This window comes from Anser anser (genome assembly GCF_964211835.1).
Source record: "Anser anser genome assembly, chromosome: 1".
Taxonomy (NCBI): domain Eukaryota; kingdom Metazoa; phylum Chordata; class Aves; order Anseriformes; family Anatidae; genus Anser; species Anser anser.
This window is the reverse complement of record NC_139720.1, coordinates 30,535,929-30,556,991: the sequence shown is the minus strand read 5'-3', so window position 1 is coordinate 30,556,991 and position 21,063 is coordinate 30,535,929.

Sequence of the window (21,063 nt, the reverse complement as noted above, 5' to 3'; positions counted from 1 at the left end):
GCTCAGCAGAGGATCTATTTTGAAATAGCATAACTCATCAAAAGAAAAGAGCAGCTTGGTGGTAGCAGTATATATAAACAGTGCAGAGTCTTGATCTGAGCCTGTCAGCAGCATGAAAAAAAACTTCTGCATTGCAAAAATATTAACCAACCTCACAACTCTGCTATTTGACTTAATTGGGGAAAAATAACAATATATTTAAACAGAAATTATTGCAGTCATTAATCTAGTACATGTAAAATAATTCCTCTAAAAAGCAATTGGCACAACTTAAATTACTTTGAACTCAGTTGAGAGAGAAGTTGTGTGCCATACTTTGCATAGTTTTTATTAAATTACGTTAAGATACCAGAATCAACAGCTACTACTAGTATTTGCTGTTCAGTCCAGCACTTTTATTCTGATAGTAGCAGGAGGTTCAACACTAGGTAGCTCTGTAGTAAACGTGCTGTTGCCATTGCTACTAACAGGCCATAACCTTGTACTAGCTTAGTTAAGCAAGGCCGAAGGACTTGGTTGGCCTTATTTAGACTTTTCTGTTCTTACTCTAGCTATTTTTTGCTGAAGCTGAAAATTGTGCAATTGTTAGGGAACAAGACGGTAACTTCCCTTTAGCTTTATTTTAGCTTTATACAGCAATATAGTTTTACCCTGAATAAATTATACCACATACTGTAAAGCTCTAAAAAAGCCAAAGTTCTGAGTCTAACAGCTGTCAGAAAAGCCATCATAGCTCTCTTCTGAGCAGCTGACTTCAAGTCAACAGATATTTCTCCTGATCATAGGAATAATTTTGGTTTACAGGACTGTTTGCTAGGAAAGGTGCAGAGCTGAAGCTGTTCTGATGTTTGAATGATGCCAGTGCACATGTGTTCACCAGACACGGTTGATAATGCTTTAAACCGTGACTGTTTCTGAAACAAAATTGTAAAACTGCACAGCTGCTGATGTGTCCTGCCAAAAATATTGAAGAGTGGGAACACTGGGTCTTATGGGCAGATCTGGCTTTTTCTGATACAACCCCCCCTCCTTCCTCACCCCATTTTTTTGGGATTTTTTTCCTGTGTTATTGGGGCAGCTGCAAGTGGCTAAATATGGCAAAATTCCTTGTTAGTGAAGAGAGAAATAGAGAAAGATGGGGTCTCTCTACTGGGAGAAGGGCAGGTGGCAATGGGCAAAGCTAGAGTTTACACAGAATTGCAGAGCCATGATGGACTGAGTGGCAGAGAAGGAAATAATTGCCTTGTCTCCGAGCAGATGGGTTAAATAATATTGCTTTGCTCCTATGTCTTTCAGCTAGGAAAGCAAAATCCTGGACAGCATGGATAGCCTTGTAGTGCCAACCCTAGCCAAAACACACACTAGGGATAGTTGCTGCATGTGCAGGAGTACACTGTGCTCAGAGAAAAATATGTGCTTCCCCCAGCCCTTCCCTGCCTTCTGCCAGGCTCACACAGCAATGAGCCTCTTGTGAGATCTGAAAAAGGGAGCAGTGAAGTAGGATATCTGAGGCAGATTAAGTGGAAGAGAAATTATAGGTATATTCTGACCTCTCTTCCGAAAGATTTTCCAAAATGTTTATTTTTTAACAGAATTATTTCAGATTTCCTGAGATTTCCCTGCTCAGCTCTCCCTGAAGCACGGTGTGCCAGCCTGTAACCCAGGACTGACACAGATGTGTTTGCAAGCACCCTGAGGTGGTAGATCGGCGGTTCTCGTACAGGGTCCTTCCCCTACGCTTGGGCAGCTGTCATCCACCCCAGGCAATCCAGTACCGCTGCTGCAGCCTAGAAAATGAACATTTGCCTGCTCTCTGGCTGCAGAAGACTTGGGGGCAGCCAGCTGTCTCTTTTAGCTGTCGTTATTTCTTGGTTCTTAAGAAATCAATAGTGAGTGTAAATAAAAACACGTTTAGTACAGGCTGTCCACCAAGTAGGTGGTTTTCAGTATCTGCTGATATTCAGATATCAACATCTGCTGGTTTCAAATATCTTCACCTGCAGTGGAAACTCCTCTGGCTTTTCTTCTTCAGATAAAAAAAAAAAAAAAAAAAAAAAAAAAGGAAAAAATGCATTTAACATCTTTAATTCATTTTCTTCCTTGCTGTATTACTTTAAGTATCATAAGTCACACCTGTTATATGGGACATATTGTCTACATTTCTGCAGCACAAGGATACAAAGCATTCAGACCCAGTCCTAACAGAGCTAGGGTTTTAATGATGTACATTTTCTCGCTAAGTATCTCACTAGGTCAAATATTTGGATCTGCAGAAACTATCTAATTTTGTAGGAACATTTCACCCATTCTTTCAAATTATATTTCTGGGCCTAATAATGGAGAAGACTATATTCCATGATATGTTGATGGGGGTTTGTTTTGCAAAGAAGGAAGTGCTTTCTTAGTTTTTTTTGTTTGTTTGTTTGTTTTTCCATTTTAAGAAATGCCATTAATCAGTAATTGCTATTAATCAGTAATAGATAGCCCCTCCCTATTTCCTTTTCCATCTTGGCTTCTAGGGAGAAAAAGCAAAAAACCAACCAAACAAAAAAACTTGCAGTAAAACTTCTGTCACTGTAATGCAATTGATAGTACAGGAACACTGGCACTGAGAAAGCCGATTTCTATAGCTTTAGAGAATGGGCAGATGTGATCTTCTACATACAATCCCAAAGTATGGATCATGCTTTTGAACTGTGTTATAGCTACAGGAAGAAAACCCTCTAAAACCACTGAGACTACTTTGAAAATGCATCTTGTTTATGATAGCACCTGCAAAACACTTAATCACTCACATTTTTTATTTAGTTATTTATTTTTTAACCATGCATAGAGGGGTACCCTGGATACACTTTCAGTTTGATTTCAGTAGAGAGTAACAAAGGAATCCCTTTCACCTCGTGGGGGGGGGGTGGGGGTGGAGAAATTGTGTTTACCTGTCACAAAGCAAGTAACACAGCATTGACCTGCAATTCTGGCTTTTCCTCTTGGCAGCTGAGTCCTTCTTTCTGTTGCTAGAGTTGTTTCTTGCCTCCTTTCCTACATCATCAGTTATAAGAACTTCCTGCACTCCAACATTTTGACAAATTGCCTAATGCTTTTCTGAGCAGCTGCCCAGTAGGGATACCTTTCTTGAACATCTTTGATCCTAAAAGTTCTCTGAGTCATTCTCAATATAAAGCTGGAGCTGATAGCTATGCTATCATCCAAAATAAGGACATTGGAACAGAGTGCAGCCTGAAATATATGTGAGTGAATGAAAGAAGATAAGGTGAAATTCTCCAGATATTCATAACACATAGGCTGTATTAGATTGCATGTATGCTGTGAATTATAAAATTTACATGGGTATTGCACCTAAATTGTAATGTTCAGTCTTCATAATTTTAAGTGTTTGTTTCTGCCATGCTGACAACCAGTGAAGAGAAATTCAAAAACACTTTAATTTTATTTAGAAGTGTCATCTTCTTTTCGCTGTGTATATAGGAAAAACAAACAAACAAACAAACAAACAAACAAAAACCAACATATTCTGATGGCATTATCAGCCATAAGCATTATAAATTGACACATTTCCTGGTATACTCAGCATCATAATGAACTTTAACATGCTGCACATTGACATTCAACCACCATAAAAATACATTCATTACAGGACATTTTGTTGAGCCTTCACTCATGTTGAAAGATAACAAAGAACAATCTACAGTCTTAAGTTTTATTTTGAAATGTCAGTTTCTGTTCATAAATATCAATAAAAAGTATTTATCCTAATAGCATTTGGAGACAACAAAAAAATAAGCTAATCTGTGCTCCAGGATGCTACCATCAAGAAATGGCTACCTAAAAAATACACTGAATACACCATATACAGTAAGGTTATCCTTTATTTTAAGACATGCTGAGTCTACTTTTAGCCCATCCTTAGTTGTTGCACTTCAAGGTTCATAAAAATTGTCTATATATATATATACATAATTGTACTATTTAGGTTAATAGATATATCAACACAGCTCATAAACCTCATAGTCCTTGTCTTCTCTCCTCTCATTTAATAAAGAATTCTGCTTTGTTTTTCATGCTGGCAAGATAAATTCATTTTTTTCAAATTTTATGATGGAAGACAGGTTTTGAAACAAAATGGAGATTTCTTATTTCACAGAATCACAGAATCATCTAGGTTGGAAGAAACCTCCAAGATCACCTAGTCCAACCTCTGAACTAACACCAACAAATCCTCCACTAAACCATATCACTAAGCTCCACATCTAAACATCTTTTAAAGACCTCCAGGGATGGTGACTCAACCACTTCCCTGGGCAGCCTATTCCAATGCCTAACAACCTTTTCGGTAAAGAAGTTTTTCCTAATATCTAACTTAAACCTCCCTTGGTGCAACTTTAGCCCATTCTTCCTCATCCTATCACTGGGCACGTGGGAGAATAGACCAATCCCTACCTCGCTGCAGCCTCCTGTAGCCTTTAAGGTACCTGTAGAGAGCAATAAGAGGTGACTGCCCCTGAGCCTCCTCTTCTCCAGGCTAAACAATCCCAGCTCCCTCAGCCGCTCCTTGTAAGACTTGTTCTCCAGACCCCTCACCAGCTTTGTTGCCCTTCTCTGGACACGCTCAAGCACCTCAATGTCCTTCTTGCAGTGATGGGCCCAAAACTGAACACAGTACTTGAGGTGCGGCCTCACCAGAGCTGAGTACAGGGGGACAATCAGTTTCCCAGGCCTGCTGGTCACACTGTTTCTTATACAAGCCAGGATGCTGTTGGCCTTCTTGGCCACCTGAGCACGCTGCTGGCTCACATTCAGCCGACTATCAACCAATACTCCCAGGTCCTTCTCTGCCAGGCAGCTTTCTAACCACTCATCTCCCAGCCTGTAGAGCTGCTTGGGGCTGTTGTACCCTAAGTGCAGGACCCGGCACTTGACCTTGTTGAACTTCATACAGTTGGCCTCAGCTCATCGTATTTCATTCTAAAGGCTGGGTTTTATTCTACAGCCAGATATCTTGAGTTGTTTTGTTTGGTTTTTTGTTTGTTTTTTGACAAGCTGAGCTGTTTAGGGAGTTTATGTGCTAACCATAAGACTTTCTGAAACTATGGGCTGGTGATCTCCTCTAAATTTGACAGTTCCTAAGGTAATAGCTGTTGTTAAATTGAAAGGTTTTTTTTTTAATTATTATTTATTTTATTTATTTATTTATTTATGAGTTAATCCTCTAATATAATCTTGAAGTTTAAGGAGTAAAGAAAAGTCAAGACTAACCATTTTACATTGCTTTCTTGAGAACATTAAAAGCAACATCTGATGAGTAGGATCAAATCCCCATAAATAGAAGGTTTTGCTTTTAAAAATATATATTTTAATTACTACTTACAAACAAACACTGATTTTTCAAGACATCTAGAAGAATATCAAGAATATTAATGATGAAATTATTGTATTATCATAATGTACAGTGAGATGATATTAGTCAGGAGACTCTCCTATGATGAATCAATGTAAAGAACCAAGCTCCTGTGGAAGGAATAGGCATGAAGGTAAGAACTGGAAGAGTAGTTTAGTTGGTCAGAGAGAACTGCGCTGGGAGCTGGGATGGAAACAAAGAGGCTCATCTTCTTCTCTACAACTTTGTTCTTTTACTGTCAACAAACACCTACAGCTTGTTTCAAAGCACCTTCTTTTCTCATGCTGCTGCTTCAAAGGGAGATGCTAACCAGTTCCTGCTGTCACCTGTTTCTGTAATTCAAATTTCAGCAGAAATCTTTGTAATACATCAGAATCAGGGAGAATATTTAGCTGTAGAAAGACTGCCTTGTAGGGACCTAACCCCTGCAGCATCTAAATATATAATAGAAAAAGAAGCAGAATCCTTAACTCCCGGTGGGCTGTATTCACTACAGACGTGTGCTTTTGCTTGCTGGTCTTGTCCCTGTAGGTTTGTAGATAACTCTCTCTGGGACATAGACACGGAAACTATATGATAACTTAATAATGAAGGTATTCTGCTGGACTGGGAGGCATAAAGGTTTGAATGCCCCTCCAAGAAGAATGCCAGGAGATAAGGTCTACCCGGTTTCCAAGCTCTTTCTAAATAATAAACAATATCATTTTCTTTATCATAATTTTAATAGCAAATGCTTCAATACTGCTTTGGTCCACCCAAAACCTTCACTGTCTTCAGGAGATAATGCAGAGGAACCTCAGAAAACTGAGACCTTCTTTGCAAGAAGAAGGTTCATACAGATCCCATATTAAGCTTTTTTTTTTTTTTTTTTTTTAAATTCATATTCTGGTCAAGGGAATTCTAGCATTCACTTATTATTGAGGTCATTCTCTAACCACTGGGAGGGAAGTTTGGGTTTTGAAGCTTCAGTCTAGATTCTTGTCTGAAGGACCTGTTGCATTCCTTAGATTGTGGTGTTGCAGTGCCTTAGTCAGTGCTAGACACTCCGCAAAACACCTAGATACTTCTCTTTTGAAAATTATTGGAATTAAAGAGCTTTGTATGCCAAAAAGAACTACAGAAATCTACCACAGTGCCTCATTTCAAAAAGAAAAACTATATAAAAGTTAACAAAATAGTTAAATGAAAGTTAGAAAGAAACCCAAGAGAGGTAATGTTTGAATTCTCTCAGGCAGTACAGATTGGAAACTGTATGTGAGACAGAATCTCTGCAGCAGACCTACCTAAAAAACTAAAAAGATCTAGTAAACAGGTGAGTATATGGGACTACTATAAATTAAACAAAACAAATCTTTGTTTAAAAGATGAAAGTTGAGTCCAAATGAAGAAAGTCAGAGAAAAGAGAATATAGACTTGTGAGTTAAACAGTACAGGTTCAAAAAAGTGTTTAGGAGTAACTTGCTAATGACATTAAAACTTCTAACAGAACTTTGTTTTAAGCAGTGAAATCAGGATGGCTGCCAAAGAATTGATGGGGTTCCAAAGATGGTGTAGGTAAAGAAACACTTAAGGAAGAAATGACCATACTAGATAGATAAAATGTATTGCATTTATGTTCTCCTAATGCAACCATAATGGTTACTACCTTTTTTTTTTTTTTAATAAGATAGTAGTCTGAGAAACTGTCTCAAATTGAGACATCAGTAAATGCCTATTGAGGTAAACCAATAAAATGATTAATACGATTTTGTCGTGAAGAGACTATACTCAGCCAAGAACTGTAAAGGTAATCAAATACAAAATTGCTAACTACCAGGTAAAATCAGAAGGCTGGAAAGGTTCAAATAGGACATCAATTTTTAAAATAGTCCAGGAGAGAACTAGAAAATGAACTGGTAAATCTGATTTAACTTCGGGCAAACTGTAAAGATTGGAACTGGCAGGGGAGAGAGAGAGAGAGAGAGAGAGATGGGAAAGGAGGAAGAATCAATACAGATGCTATAGAGAATAGTCTTTCCATCCAAAATCAATATGTTACTGTAAAAAAGTCAATTGCTACTTTGGGAATGTTCCCAGGCTCTGGAACTTGATCCTATACACCAATAAATTGTTAGAATACTCTATGTCAGGCTTTTGATTCATACCAACTATCACTGTCCTACTTACGATTTAGTAGCTAACACAATCCAGAGACCAGTCTCAACATGCAGGCACCACATTTTGGAGAATATGAAACACAGACTGGATACTGCTAGTGAGTTCAAGTGCCAGAGAACAGTTGAATTACATTAATGTTAGCATTAATGCATCCTTAGAATGTGAGGATAATGAAGATCCAGTCACTGTAAAGTACATATATTTACAGGGTTTTAATAAGATCTGCCATTAAAGGTCCCTAAAGAAATTGAGCCATCTTAGGAGAATCCAAAAATAAGAAGCTGTACATGGAGACAGTAAAAAAGATGAGAGAAGGGAAGTGCCACTAGTTGTACAAACATGATGACAAATTTCATTTCACTGTAAGGAAATATGTAGGGAATATTTTGAAGGCATTGGTTATTGTTTAATGGGAGAAAAACAAAACAAAACAAACAAACAAAAAGCCCACCTAGTCTCTGAGAGCACCCAAAAAGGTAGGCAAACTGTTTGATGTTACTGTAAATCCGACCAAATAGAAAATAATTATAGGTTTATAAACCTGTATAAATTCTACGTTTTTCCTGACTCCTGGGAAACAGATACAGTTCTCATCCAAATACCTAGGACAAGATAGACTACTGTTTCCAGCCTGAGGAAAACTGGCAAGGGGAACAAAAGAGACATAATAAAATGAATGGAACAGGGACCTAACCACAGAAGGGTTTGTGGTCTTGTCATTTCTTAGAACACAAGAGCCTAATAATATGCTGAGCCCAATAATATGCTGGGCAAAGGGTTTCTTTTTAGAAAAGGAATTGTTTTCTCATAACTCATAATTAAACTGTGGAATTTCTTCACACTGAAAAAAATACCTAGAACAAATATATAAAACACAAAAGAAGTGAGACAAATTAGGATCATCAGTTTGTATTAGAATGATTTAGTCCAGATGCAACCCCAAAGCTATCCCTAAAGTGGTAGTTGTCAAAAACTAGGAAGTAAAATTGTCTTATACATGAACCTTTTCCCTACGTTTTCACTCCTGGAATGCTTGGAACTATGTATGCTTCCACTATGTTTGGACACAAACTACCAAAGGAGACAGAGTTTTTGTTTGGGCCAGCAGGGTCATACCTAATTAAGTGATAGTCTGTCTACAAAGAAAAAAATAACCAAGCAATTAATGCAATTACTTCATTAAAATGACTATACTTAACAAATCAGGTGTGGACAAGCTAGGAAATAACAGACATAAACATATAATAGTTGATCATATATTGAAAATCACTTTCAAATTACAAATGTAGTATGTATCAAATGAATTTTACACAGGCTTGTTTAATTCTAGGGAATGTTAACATTTTCAAGCTTGACTTCACAACATGAACTATTTTCTACCATCATTTTTGGATTCAGTATTGGTTTTTAGCTTGGATTTTTATTTCTAGAAACTTAAAATATTTACTAATTTTTTAATATGAAATTTTACTTGCTTATTAAAATGTTTTTACTACTGCATATAATCACAAGATTTAATAGAGAATGTGAAGTTTTCTTGTACTATCACCGCTCCTCTTCAATTTTCATTTAATTTCGTGTTGCACAATACAGTTCTAGTTCAAGTATTGACACATAATAAATACCCTTTTTCAGTTTCCATTATTCTGAGGCTTTATTAGTAAGCATGTAACCATCTGTGCTTGAAGCTGAAGTGACACTACCTCTTAATGTTTATTGAAAATGCCAGACTGAAAACAGCAAGTATCATTTTCTTCTTGATGATCTTTGTAAGCAAAGTTTAAGATAAAGGTCCATTGGCCTAATAATCTTGTTATGTGCATCACTGACTTGAGGTTTCTTTGGAAAAACATATTTCTCATTCAGAAATGTTGAATAACTCCTCCTACAGATTAAACTCTATTATATAAGGAGAGAAAAGAAAGCCCTTAACCTACTCTGCCATTCCTGTTGAATAAAACCATTGTGTCACAGAAAATTTTGGGGGTAAACACGTAATGGATTAGTAGCCTTTCGTACCATAGGTTTAGTTTAAGCAAGTTGATATAATATGGTACAGGAAGATTTTGTCCTCAAAGTCTTAAGAGGTTCCTTTCTGGACTCTTTGAAATCACTTTGCTTTTCTGTGAGCACATACCAAGAAATAGCATATTAATTAATTATCCATTTGTACTAAAACTGCTTATGAGTTCTCAATATCAGTTCCAGGAACTGATATTTGTCATCAGATATCTATGATACCTAATAGACACTGAATCTTTTCAATGACCCTGGTCAAAAGCATGGAGTAAGAATATTCTCTCACTATTCTATGATTAATTTCTATTACATATATTGAAACACCAATTTTTAAATAAAAAACTTGCAAACTGATAATTGATTCAATATGCACTTTACAGTGAAAACATTTGTACTGCTCTATTGTTTTGGTGGCTGTATTTTATCAGCTACCAGAAAGTATTTTATAGATATGCCAGGATAATTCAAAGTGAAATTAATTTAGTGATGCCTTGAATATTCTTTTACCCCATGATAGCAAAAGAGGTATGTAACGAGATTAATGGGTTCTAATAATCATTTTTCTCTGATGGTATCAACAGTCAGACAAAATATGCCTAGTTTTTTTTCAGAAGTTGCAAATGTCTTGTACTGGCTGAATTAAAATCACAAATGCTAGATAATTGTTGACTGATCCATTTTAAAATAAGAGATCTAGTGTCCAACCCATGCAGCTAGTTACATTCCATTATTTTCTTGATCCATCAACCCCTTTTTGTGGAGGTATGTAGGGATATTTTAATCTCTTTTATCATTTCTGTCTTCCTTCAGTTGGTTTCTGAAGTGTCACAGTCAGTCAATACTGGAGGTTAATAACCCCAGGATAGAAAATTACTTCACTTGCAACACTTACACAAGTTGTAGTTTGGTTTCCTCTTTCCTTGTCTCACTTTTCTCAGTTCAAGGGAAATTTACTTCCTTCCTTGTGTTTTCACCTTCCTGCAGTACTGACTTTCTTGCTTCATTACTACACCTTTAACTGCTTGGAGCATTTTGAGTCTCTATCCTAATTCAATAGTGTTTATCTCAGAAAGAATTTATTTTCAGTAGGCCTGGCATTATTCAGTGTTATTACTTGATGACGGCCCTCTTCTTCCACAATATAAGTTGCCTTCATTTCATCCTCCTGGAAGCATTTTCTGACTTCTTTTATCCACTGAAATAAAGGAGGAGTTTGCTTTCCAAAAATCGTGGTAGAAATGAGAAAAACAGAGACTAAATAGACTAAATGGTAATATCTGTCAGCCATGAAAGACAAGACTTGTCAAAAAGGCTTATTATCATTACCCTCACCTCACCATATCCATCTGTCACATGTTCCCAAGAAATATCTTTAAGGCTTTCAGATATTAATAATTCAACTTATTATTATTAATATTTTTAAATTAAAAGTCTTGGGAGAGTTAAAAGAGGTGATTTTCCCCCTGTGTTTAGCATTGGCGTGACCTCACCTTGAATACTGTGCACAGATCTGGACTCCATAGTATTAAAAATATAAAAAATAAATGTTAAGTGTCCATAGAAGGGTAAAAGGGTTGGAAGGCATGTCCTCTGAAGAACACTTGGGTTGTCTAGTCTGCAGAAGAGAAGGCTGAGAGGCGACCTTGTTGCTCTCTGCAACTTCCTGAGGAGGGGAGGCGGAGAGGGACGCACTGGTCTCTGGTCCCTGGTAACCAATATTAGAATGCAAGTGAACAGCACAAAGTTCCATCAGGGGAGGTTCAGATTGGACCTGTGGAAAAATTTCTTTACCATGAGGGTGGTCAAAGACTGAAACAGGCTTCCTAGAGAGGTGGTTGATGTCCTAAGCCTGTTCAAGAGGTATTTGGATAACATCCCTGGTAATATGTTATAACTTTTGGCTAGTCCTGAAGTGGTCAGGCAGTTGGACTAGACAGTCTTTGAAGGTTCCTTCTAACTGAACTATTCTATTTGAATGGTATGCAATGAAAATGCCCCAAACTATTTCACAGATAAGAAATTTTCTGCCAATATCATCTCTGCTAATAACTTTGGTCTTCCGAATACATTACATCAAGATCATATTTGGCCCATTTTAGTTTTCATCAACTGGAGATGACGACTATAATTGTATTAGAATTCAGTGAATCAAGGCATCTGCAAGCCACCTTGTAACAACTTTTATAATGAGAATAAGAGTGTATTTTGCAGTGATAAAAAGTGACAGACCAATTACAGTCAGCCTTAACTGTTATAGGTAAATTAGACACAACAGATTTTATTCATTCTAAACTAATGATTGTTATCAACTTGTCCTTTTATTATCTCTTGTCTTCTAAACTAGCATTCTTCAGCTGATTAACACCTCCCAGCTTTCACAGACAACTATAATATAAAACGTAAAAGCAGTAAGAGCAACTGTACTATAAATGCAAATCTAGTACTAATGTAAGATGCTGAATTCAATGTTTATACAATGTTTCAGTATTAAAAAGAGAGAATCAGACTCACTCCTTAGTATAACAAACTACTAGAACATCCATCGTATAACAGAATACTAGAAAAAATATTTTTTTTGCTGATGTAATAATAAATCAAGCCTAGAATGCATTTCATATGCCATAAAGTCAAGCCTCTGCCACTGAAAGATTGTTCACTACTTAAATACCTGAAAGATTTCCTTAATTTCTACAAAAATAATCCAAAACATAGTGTTAGCTGAGGAAAAGAAGAACAATGAGAGCATGGCTGCCTTCTCTAGCCATTCAGGCCCAGAACTATTCCTGCCAGGCCACTGGGGACCAACCTAGTGCCCAGGCACCAAGGATCTCTGCCCATGCTGGGAGACGCAGCTGTCTCTCTCCCGTTTGCAGGTTCATCTGGTAACAAAGCTGAACATGCATCCCAGAGACACACAGACGTACACACAGAGACAGGACATTGGCACAACTGTCCACACTGGCTGCCCCGGCCAAGGGCTGCCTTCAACAGGACCTACATAAAACATAGAAACAGACAGCTGAGACCCTTCCCTCCTCTCCAGCTGGTAGAGGCAGAAGTTCACTTAGTGAATGCACACCTACAGTACTATACAGGTTCACAAGCACAAACACATTCACAGATCCTCCAAGTACCATCATGGCCCCTCTGTCTACCCAGCACCCCTGCCTGGATGCAAGGCCCACTTACCCACTTCACTGGTTGCCTAATCATCAGCTAGTCCAGCTTGAAATTTGCTGCAAACACACCCACACCTACACCCTCGTCCCTCATGGACACGATATTTGCAATTTCCCCTGGGTGTACCAGCACATACTGCCTGCCAGATACCCCATCCCAGACTTGAGGTCCCCACTGTTCGCCAGCTAGTCCAGCTTAAAGTTTGATAGTGAATACACATGCACACCTCATGCACAACCAGTTGAAGAAGGTGCAGACACTTGCCCACCCCATCAGCAGCTGGAACCAGGTACATAGGCTGTGACCTATGGGTCCACTAAAGCCACTGGTACAGAGCCCTGCACTTGCCTCACTCACACCAGCACTCCCAGTACTTCATTTGGGAAAACAAACCACTCATCTCCCAGTGGCTGGGAGTAGAAGACCGCCACTAGCTCCGGTAGCTGACACTGCAACCCATGGAGCCTACATCCCTGGTGTGACTCCAGAAGCTGACACCCAGTCCAGTTGCACTGGTCCCCCAACTACCTTTACACATAGATGCCTGACCAAACAGCAAGTGCTATGTGAACTGCATTCTCTAAGCAAGTGTAGTTCAAGATGCAATAAGAAAATATTCATTCTCCATTAAGGCTTTGTTTGGCCCAGTTCAAAAAGTCCACTGTTAAATACCTAAATCACAGGATCACAGAATCACTAATAGTTGACATGGGGCCTCTGGACGCTGTGGTGTCTACCTTTCCTGCCTAGAGGATTAATTAGAGCAGGTTGCTCAGGTCTGTTTCCTGTCAGGTTTTGAATATGTTCAGAGATGCAAACACCACAGCCTCTCTGGGCAACCTGTTCAAGTGTTTGACTGGTTTCTTCTTGTGTTCTAATGGAATTTTGTTTTTTTTTTTTCCAAGTTGTGTCCATTGCCTCTTGTCCTGTCAGTGGACACCGCTGAGTCTGGCTCCTACTTCTTCCTTTCCTTCCATAGATATCTGTAAACATTGCCAAGATCTGCATCCTCCCAGCCAGTCCCCCAACCTTCTCCTCTCCAGGCTTTGTCAGCCTCTCCTCATATGAAAGGTTCTTCAGTCCCTTAATTATCTTTATGGTCTTATACTGGACTTTCTCCAGTACATCTCTATTTCTCTTCTGCAGGAGAGCCTAGAACTGGACAAACTCACTAGTGCTGAGAAAAGGGGAAGAATCACCCCTCTCAACCTACTGGAAATGATCTTTGAGATCCCTTTCAACTCAAGCCATTCTATGATATGATTCTGTGATTGTATGATATGAAATATTTTTTTCCTGCTGTGGAAAGATATTTAGGAATCTCTTTTTTTTTTTTTTTTTTTTTTTTTAACATTTCAAGGAATATAACTTTCAGAACTTTCAGATAGGATAAGGGACTCTGATTTCTGATCTCTAAACGTTTTTAACTAAGATGGAGTAGAAAGAAAATGCATGAGTTCTTCAGTTACTGGGTTGTGGGATCATGCTCCCTTTTGTGATTTGTCTCTGACAGTGAATCCCAAATTCTTCTCTGGGGCCCCAATCCAAGAGTAAACTGTTAAAAGTAGTAGGTATTGAATCAAAATAGAATCTGAATCAAATTTGTTTATATGCTTGCACACAAGACTTCTTGGCAATTAAAGATATAAACTGACATCATGGTAAGGAAGGCATTAAAATGAACTCTGTCACACTCTCTGGGTAAGTGTTGTATGTAACTAGGGATGCAGTACTAGAGCTTTCTGGAGCAGAGTGAGAGTATTTCTCTAGTTATTCAAGTGCCTGTATAGAAGTAGGTGTCTGTTTGTGTATTTAAGACTATAAAACACTCCACTTAGGAAAATAATTTAAAAAGTATGTAAACCTAGCCTACACCTTCATCTACGTTCTTGTTGGAACAGAAACTCAACTTTTGACATAATATAGGCCACAAATACATCTGAACTTCCCAAAGCAATAGAATTTTGTTAGCAGTGGCAAAGAAATGTTGAATCAAGTGAGATGAGTCCTATAATACAAGCTTGGACATTGTTCATAAAGGAATACTTGCCCCTAGAGCAAATTATCTATTGATTAACACAGGGAAACAAGCCATACTTGAAGACAAATGATCCCCAGTGTTCTAGTCTTTTACTGGCTATCTCCTCTATTCATACAGAGCCTGTTCTTTCTCATACCTTGCAGGCTATATGATGTGGTCTGTCATATTTATAACACATTTCAACAATAAAAATGTTTGTTATTAAAGCAAACCATAAAGAGATGTATAAAGCCTAGAGAGACTGCAAGCACATTTTATGCTATTACTTTGAACACATTCTCTACAAAATGAATCAAATTGAAAAACAATTTGAATACTGTTCATGCTGTCTCTAAAACAGCACCATGAAAATGCATCACATTTTCATTTCAGTTGTAATAGCTTCAGTATAATTCTGTTAACCTTGTTACATTTCAAGATAACTAAATTAGATGTTAATTTACATAAATAATTAATTAGTTTGTATTTGAATACTGGTCCTGTCACATTATCTATTAATGAAAGAGTAGGCTAAGGAACAACTTAAGGACTTTGCCTTCTGTATGCATTTCTTTCAGAGCCAATTATTCACCTTATTAATACCGTGTGAATATTAGGGCCACATATGTAATTTGCTTTGAAATTCAGCCCTGGTCATCCGCAAAATTTGAGGGAAACCATGTTGGAGTGGTGACTATAAGCAAAGTGTCAGGACAATTGCAAATATAAGTAAAGCTGCAAATATGTCTAGCTAAAATGTCTGGAGTTTTAATGTGATTTTGCTTATATGATACAAATCTCCTAGCTATACTCCCTAACAGAACATTTCTGAATTTTAATTGCATGTAGCCAATTGAAAAAATAAATTTATGTCCTTGAATTCAAAATGACTGGGATTTTAAATCTGAAATGGGAGGGAACAGCCGTATAAAACATAGCCATATAACACCTTTTGCTCCAGAAAGTGACATGAAATTCCCAGGCCGTTTTCCAGTCTCTGGACTCCGATATAAACAAGACAGAAAGGTGATGAGAACAGATCAAGCTAACACCAGCTGGGCAGTTACTTTGTCATTGATGTGATGATCACAAAAAAAAATTACACAGAAATTAAATAGAACTGGTATCTTCTTGGACCTAGCCACTGCTTGTGAAAGCAGACAGCTGTGATTACTAAGGCCATCAAAGAGGCAATTAAATGAGTCAAATAGAGATTTGACTGGTCATTTACAATCAGGACATCTTCAACAATATGAACATCTGCACCTCGTGCTCCCCTCCCCTTCACCCCCCCAAAGAAAACAACAACAACAACAACAACAAAACTAAACAACGTCATGAAATCAGAAGCCAAATTATGCAACCAGAGAAGACGAGAAGACATAAAGCAAAAGATTTGATTAAAGCCATTTGCCATAAGTACGGTGACAGAAGTATTAAAAGTACTTAGAGAGTTCCCTCAGAATGAAAATGAACTGAGGCAGAGGAGACAGGAAGAACAGATGCTCACATTCACAGCCAAGAGCTCAAAAGAGTACTGGAGCTATGCTTGTTTTTCTCATCTCTTGTGGGCTGAAGAATGCCTCTCAAATCTGAGTTAAAAGGATATCTTTAACAATATATATACGTTTTGCCTTAAAGGTTCCAAGCTACAATCTTCACTGACAAACTATGTCAGCCTTAATTATCTCCAGTACTAGGAATTTTTGTCCTATTTCAAAGGCAATTTTTTGATTATCCCATTCCAACTATGGATATTTTTATTTATCTCAGTAATGATGTCACAAAGAGTTTCTCTTTCCACTTCAGTTGCTGCTCCATGTTTAACCACACACAATCTTTGACCCAGTCAACTTCTTCAATGCTCTTTCTCTTAAATTATGGAAGGAGCTTATTAAGCTCTGCAGCAGAAGTCTTATTTGCAGGTCTCTGGATCTAATATCTAATATTTTGTTGAGGAGTGAATACCATAACAGCACATAGGATTCTACAAGAAGACTTATTGACACTGTTTCAGGAGCAAAATAAATCTCTCTTTTGTATTATTTCTGCCAAATATTGCACTAAGATTACATAATGAGGCAATTAACTGGAATAATCCCTAAATCTTTTTTTGACTCATTTCTTTGCAAGGCAAAACATGTAGTTGAGAAAATACTCTGTTATTTGCTTCCAGGTGCAACCTAACAGGGCACTTTAGCAGAAGGGGAACTAAACATTTCTTCAAGAGCTTTAGGTACATTTGTAGCTGTGTTGCACATCATTATTTATTGAACCTTCAATCTTTTATCTATACATTCGACCATAATGATTTAAAGATCATTGTAAAGATTATTTACAAAATAATTCATTGAATGTAGTAGAGGGCACTTAACTGGAAGTACTTGTGAATTTGTAATGCCTATAGTTTTAGATCCTTCAATAAATATTTATTATAATAAATATATATGCTCTCGCTTATATATATGCTCTCTCTTTAAATATATATGCTCTCCTAATTCCATATAATGCAAGTTTAAGTCAGGTGCCATTTTGTGCTAGCTCAGATTCCTTATCACAGTTGTAGTTTTTACTAACTAGATCTGTATTTCTTAGAAAATGGACAGCAAATATTTGGATGATATTTAAATCTTCCTGACCTGGCACAATGGATAGTAATTTTAGTCTCTAAATAATTTTTGACAGATTCTCAAGTCAATCATACATTGAAATTCCTTAGGTTTGATACCAGTCTATCCCCATTTTTTAATTAATCTTGTTTCTAGTATTTTTGAGTACTGGAAAAACTTTTTAGTGCCTCAATCTTTTGAATATCCCAATTTCTTAAGACTCATTAAAATATAAGACTCATTAAAAAATAACTGATCTGAATGATTTCCAGACTAAAACTTCTAGGACTTTTGGGAGTATGGTTTATACTGGGATCACTATGTTTGAAAATAATTGAAATATGGGTGTATTCTCTCACACTCTTTTTTTTTTTCAAGGTACAGTATTTTGAGTCAGGCTTTTGTGGTCCAGGAAGGAAAAGTTCAACATTTCCTTAAATACTGTGTGTTGTTTATTTATCCTCTGTCATTTACAGCTGTGCTCCAGAATCATCTTTCACTAAATAACAAGTTTTCTTCTTACTCTGAATGAATGATTGTTTTGAGCTCTGGATTTTTGGTGTTGTTTTCCAAAAGGTTCAACCTGCAGCCTATCTCTTGAAATTATGTCATTTGAATTCACAGCCTTCTTCTGCCATGATAGTTATCATGGGAAAAAAAACTAGACAGGGACGGGAAGAAGAAAATGAATGTAATAATCAACTTCATGGATTATTTTCTTTTCAAATTAGCTGTTGCCTTAAGCAGTGTAACTACACAGACTGCATTTCCAACTCTGTGTTTTCTTGTTTCAAACTCATGTGCATCTCTGGCCCTGCCTACTTTCCAGAGGCACTGTAATCCAGTTGGCTTTTCTCTTGTGAGAAAATATACAGAGGAGACAGGATGAAAAGTGGCTACAGGCACATCACTTCATGTTAGAGAGAGGAAAACCAAACCAAACCAAATCAAACCAAACCAAACTGGAATACCCAGCTGCTGTGAATACACTGGTTTCTCTGATAACTTTGAGTGTGAGTAAACAATTCAAACACATTACTGTACTTTAATGAATTGCATGAACTGCAGTAGTCACCCATGCATGCTTCTATCTTGTGAAGGAAGGTATTGGCTTGGACTAACTTCGTCGTGTTTCAATAGTTATTAAAGGTTTAAGTTAACATATGTACTATAAAACTATAAAACTATAGTACATATGTTAACTTAAACAGGCCAAAATACACACCGATTTAATGGATTGAGAAGAATTCAATCTTTAGATCACATGGTCCTGCTTTTCAAAAAATAATGTTTTAAAACAACAGTGAAATATTTCACTACTTCAGAAGAATCTACTCTGTGGATACCTCAAAATTGTAATTAATGTGAAGACTTCGGATTTTCTGTGAATGGGTGGTGCTCTAGGCGTTTGGCATCCACTAAATCTTTTGTCTGCAGCCTAAATTTAGGCTGCCAGAAATCCCTTCTGCCCTCAAGTCAGCAAACATTTAGGGTTCTCTGAGGAAGGACCTGAGGGCAGCCACAAGAAATAATCTCCAGACTATATATATATATTTTTTACCCTACTTGATGTTACTGAAATGGCAAATAAAATAGCTGGAGGCTACACAAAAATGTCAGTGCCTATGGATTGGTTATATCCCAAATTCCCATTTCCATCCGGGAATACCAGCAGGACTGCCCCAGAGCTAGCCTTTGGGGTGATTCAATAAACAAACAAGGTAGATGGGCAGCTCTGCAGGCCTTGAGGCTACCCTTAGGGCTGCTCTACATAGTAACATAGACAAAGCATCTGGGACTCTGAATGTGATCACTGAAGCAACCTGTACTTTCAGAGCTGATGCTTCAGGCTCTTGGCACAACACTCATTTCTTGCTAAACAGTCATTTCACACTTTCAAAGTCTTCAGAAACTGTACACTGAAAAGCCTGCTCAGCTATGAGCTACAATGGAGATGTGAACATGTTGTGTGTCAGTGGGGTAGCACTGATGAGTGTTTCAAAGGAAAAAATAACTAATCCAGGGACGACATATGGGAGACCTTGCCACAGAGTATAAGGCTGAATGAGAAAAGTTCTGATCCTGTTGTCCTTTACTGGTGGTATGTATGCCTGGTATTGTCTTTAATTTTGATTTACATTTTTCTTGCAATCTTTTACTTCCATTACAAAATGAACCAAATTACTGTCTCAATATTCTTCTCATGTGTCTTTAAGAAGACATGTAAGTGAAGAAAAACTGTATAGCTTTGCCCCAGTAGATATCACTGTTTAACTGAATCTTCTGTATTTGGTCTTATTAACATGCAATATATGTAAAATATATTCAGTATATAATAGATTTAATGGTTTATTTCTTAGTGGAGATACTAGTTTATGGACTTATAAATATAGTATCATTTGTTGGATAGTCTGGAGAACAAGTTTATCAGCTCATTAAAATCTTGCTGATATAAACTGCAGTTGCTGAAAGAGAAGATGTTATACACCTCATCATTCAGCTAAAGGTTTCTACTCATTTGCAGTAATTTAAAATGCCACATTACAGGAGTTTACAACTAGTAAACAACTAGTTCTTGGTGTCCTAGATAAGTTCAGGCTTGGATAATATTTTGAATACTTAAAGTATTCTGTTTGCTTCATCAAAAGTTTCATGGCATCAAGATGCTGCTTAAAAGCGAGAAGCAGTGATAATGTTATCAAGTGGCACGTGATGAGGGATATAAGCAGAGATAAATAAAGCCCACACACTTTAAAATTTAAAAATCACATTTGGCAAACCCTGTAAGTACATTTTTCTGAATAACATTTCCCACTAATTCATTGTGAAGAACCTTAGAAGTATATTAGGCTAGAACAGTTCTGCATAGTGATTCTGTTTGAACAAGACTATTATTTAAAATCCTTGGCAGGTATATAATATTATATATATAATATAATATAATATAATATAATATAATATAATATAATATAATATAATATAATATAATATAATATAATATAATAAATATAATATAAATAGAACCCCCCCTTGAATTCTGTGTTAGGGTTTATGAATTTATGAAGTAAGGAAATTAAATTATCAGGGCCTATAAGGTCATATGGAACCATAAGACATAAATGAAAGGATGACTATAAAGCATCAGACCACAGCTTTTAAATATCTTCCTTAATAGGAATGAACATTACCCCTTTCCTCACTGTGCAGTACCGTATCTATACAAGACTTCACATAGCCTCATTCCAAATAGCTACTATTGGTATCTGGTTTCTTTCAGTCTAAGTGCTGGATTCTGTGTGCTTGTGAATTCTAATCTTTGTTACCTATAAAGAAAGATATGTGTACATAGGAACTTATTTAAATTTGTGAAGCCTTAAAGTCTCTTCCAATGAAGGTTTATAGGACTTTCCATTAAACATTGAATCTTGTTCCTAGTTACACTGAAGAGCTAGATGTAGTGAGTTTTGCTTTTTTTTTCCCCAATGTGTATCCAGTTAAAAACTTTCATTTGACTTATATTTAACCACTCAATTGCCATGCTTGTTACAATGTGCACCCATGAGAAAATGGGCAAATTTACAGGATACATATAACCTGTACTCAGAATAGAAATTATGCCATGGGCAAAAGACAGACTTTAACTAGCAATCTGTATACATTAT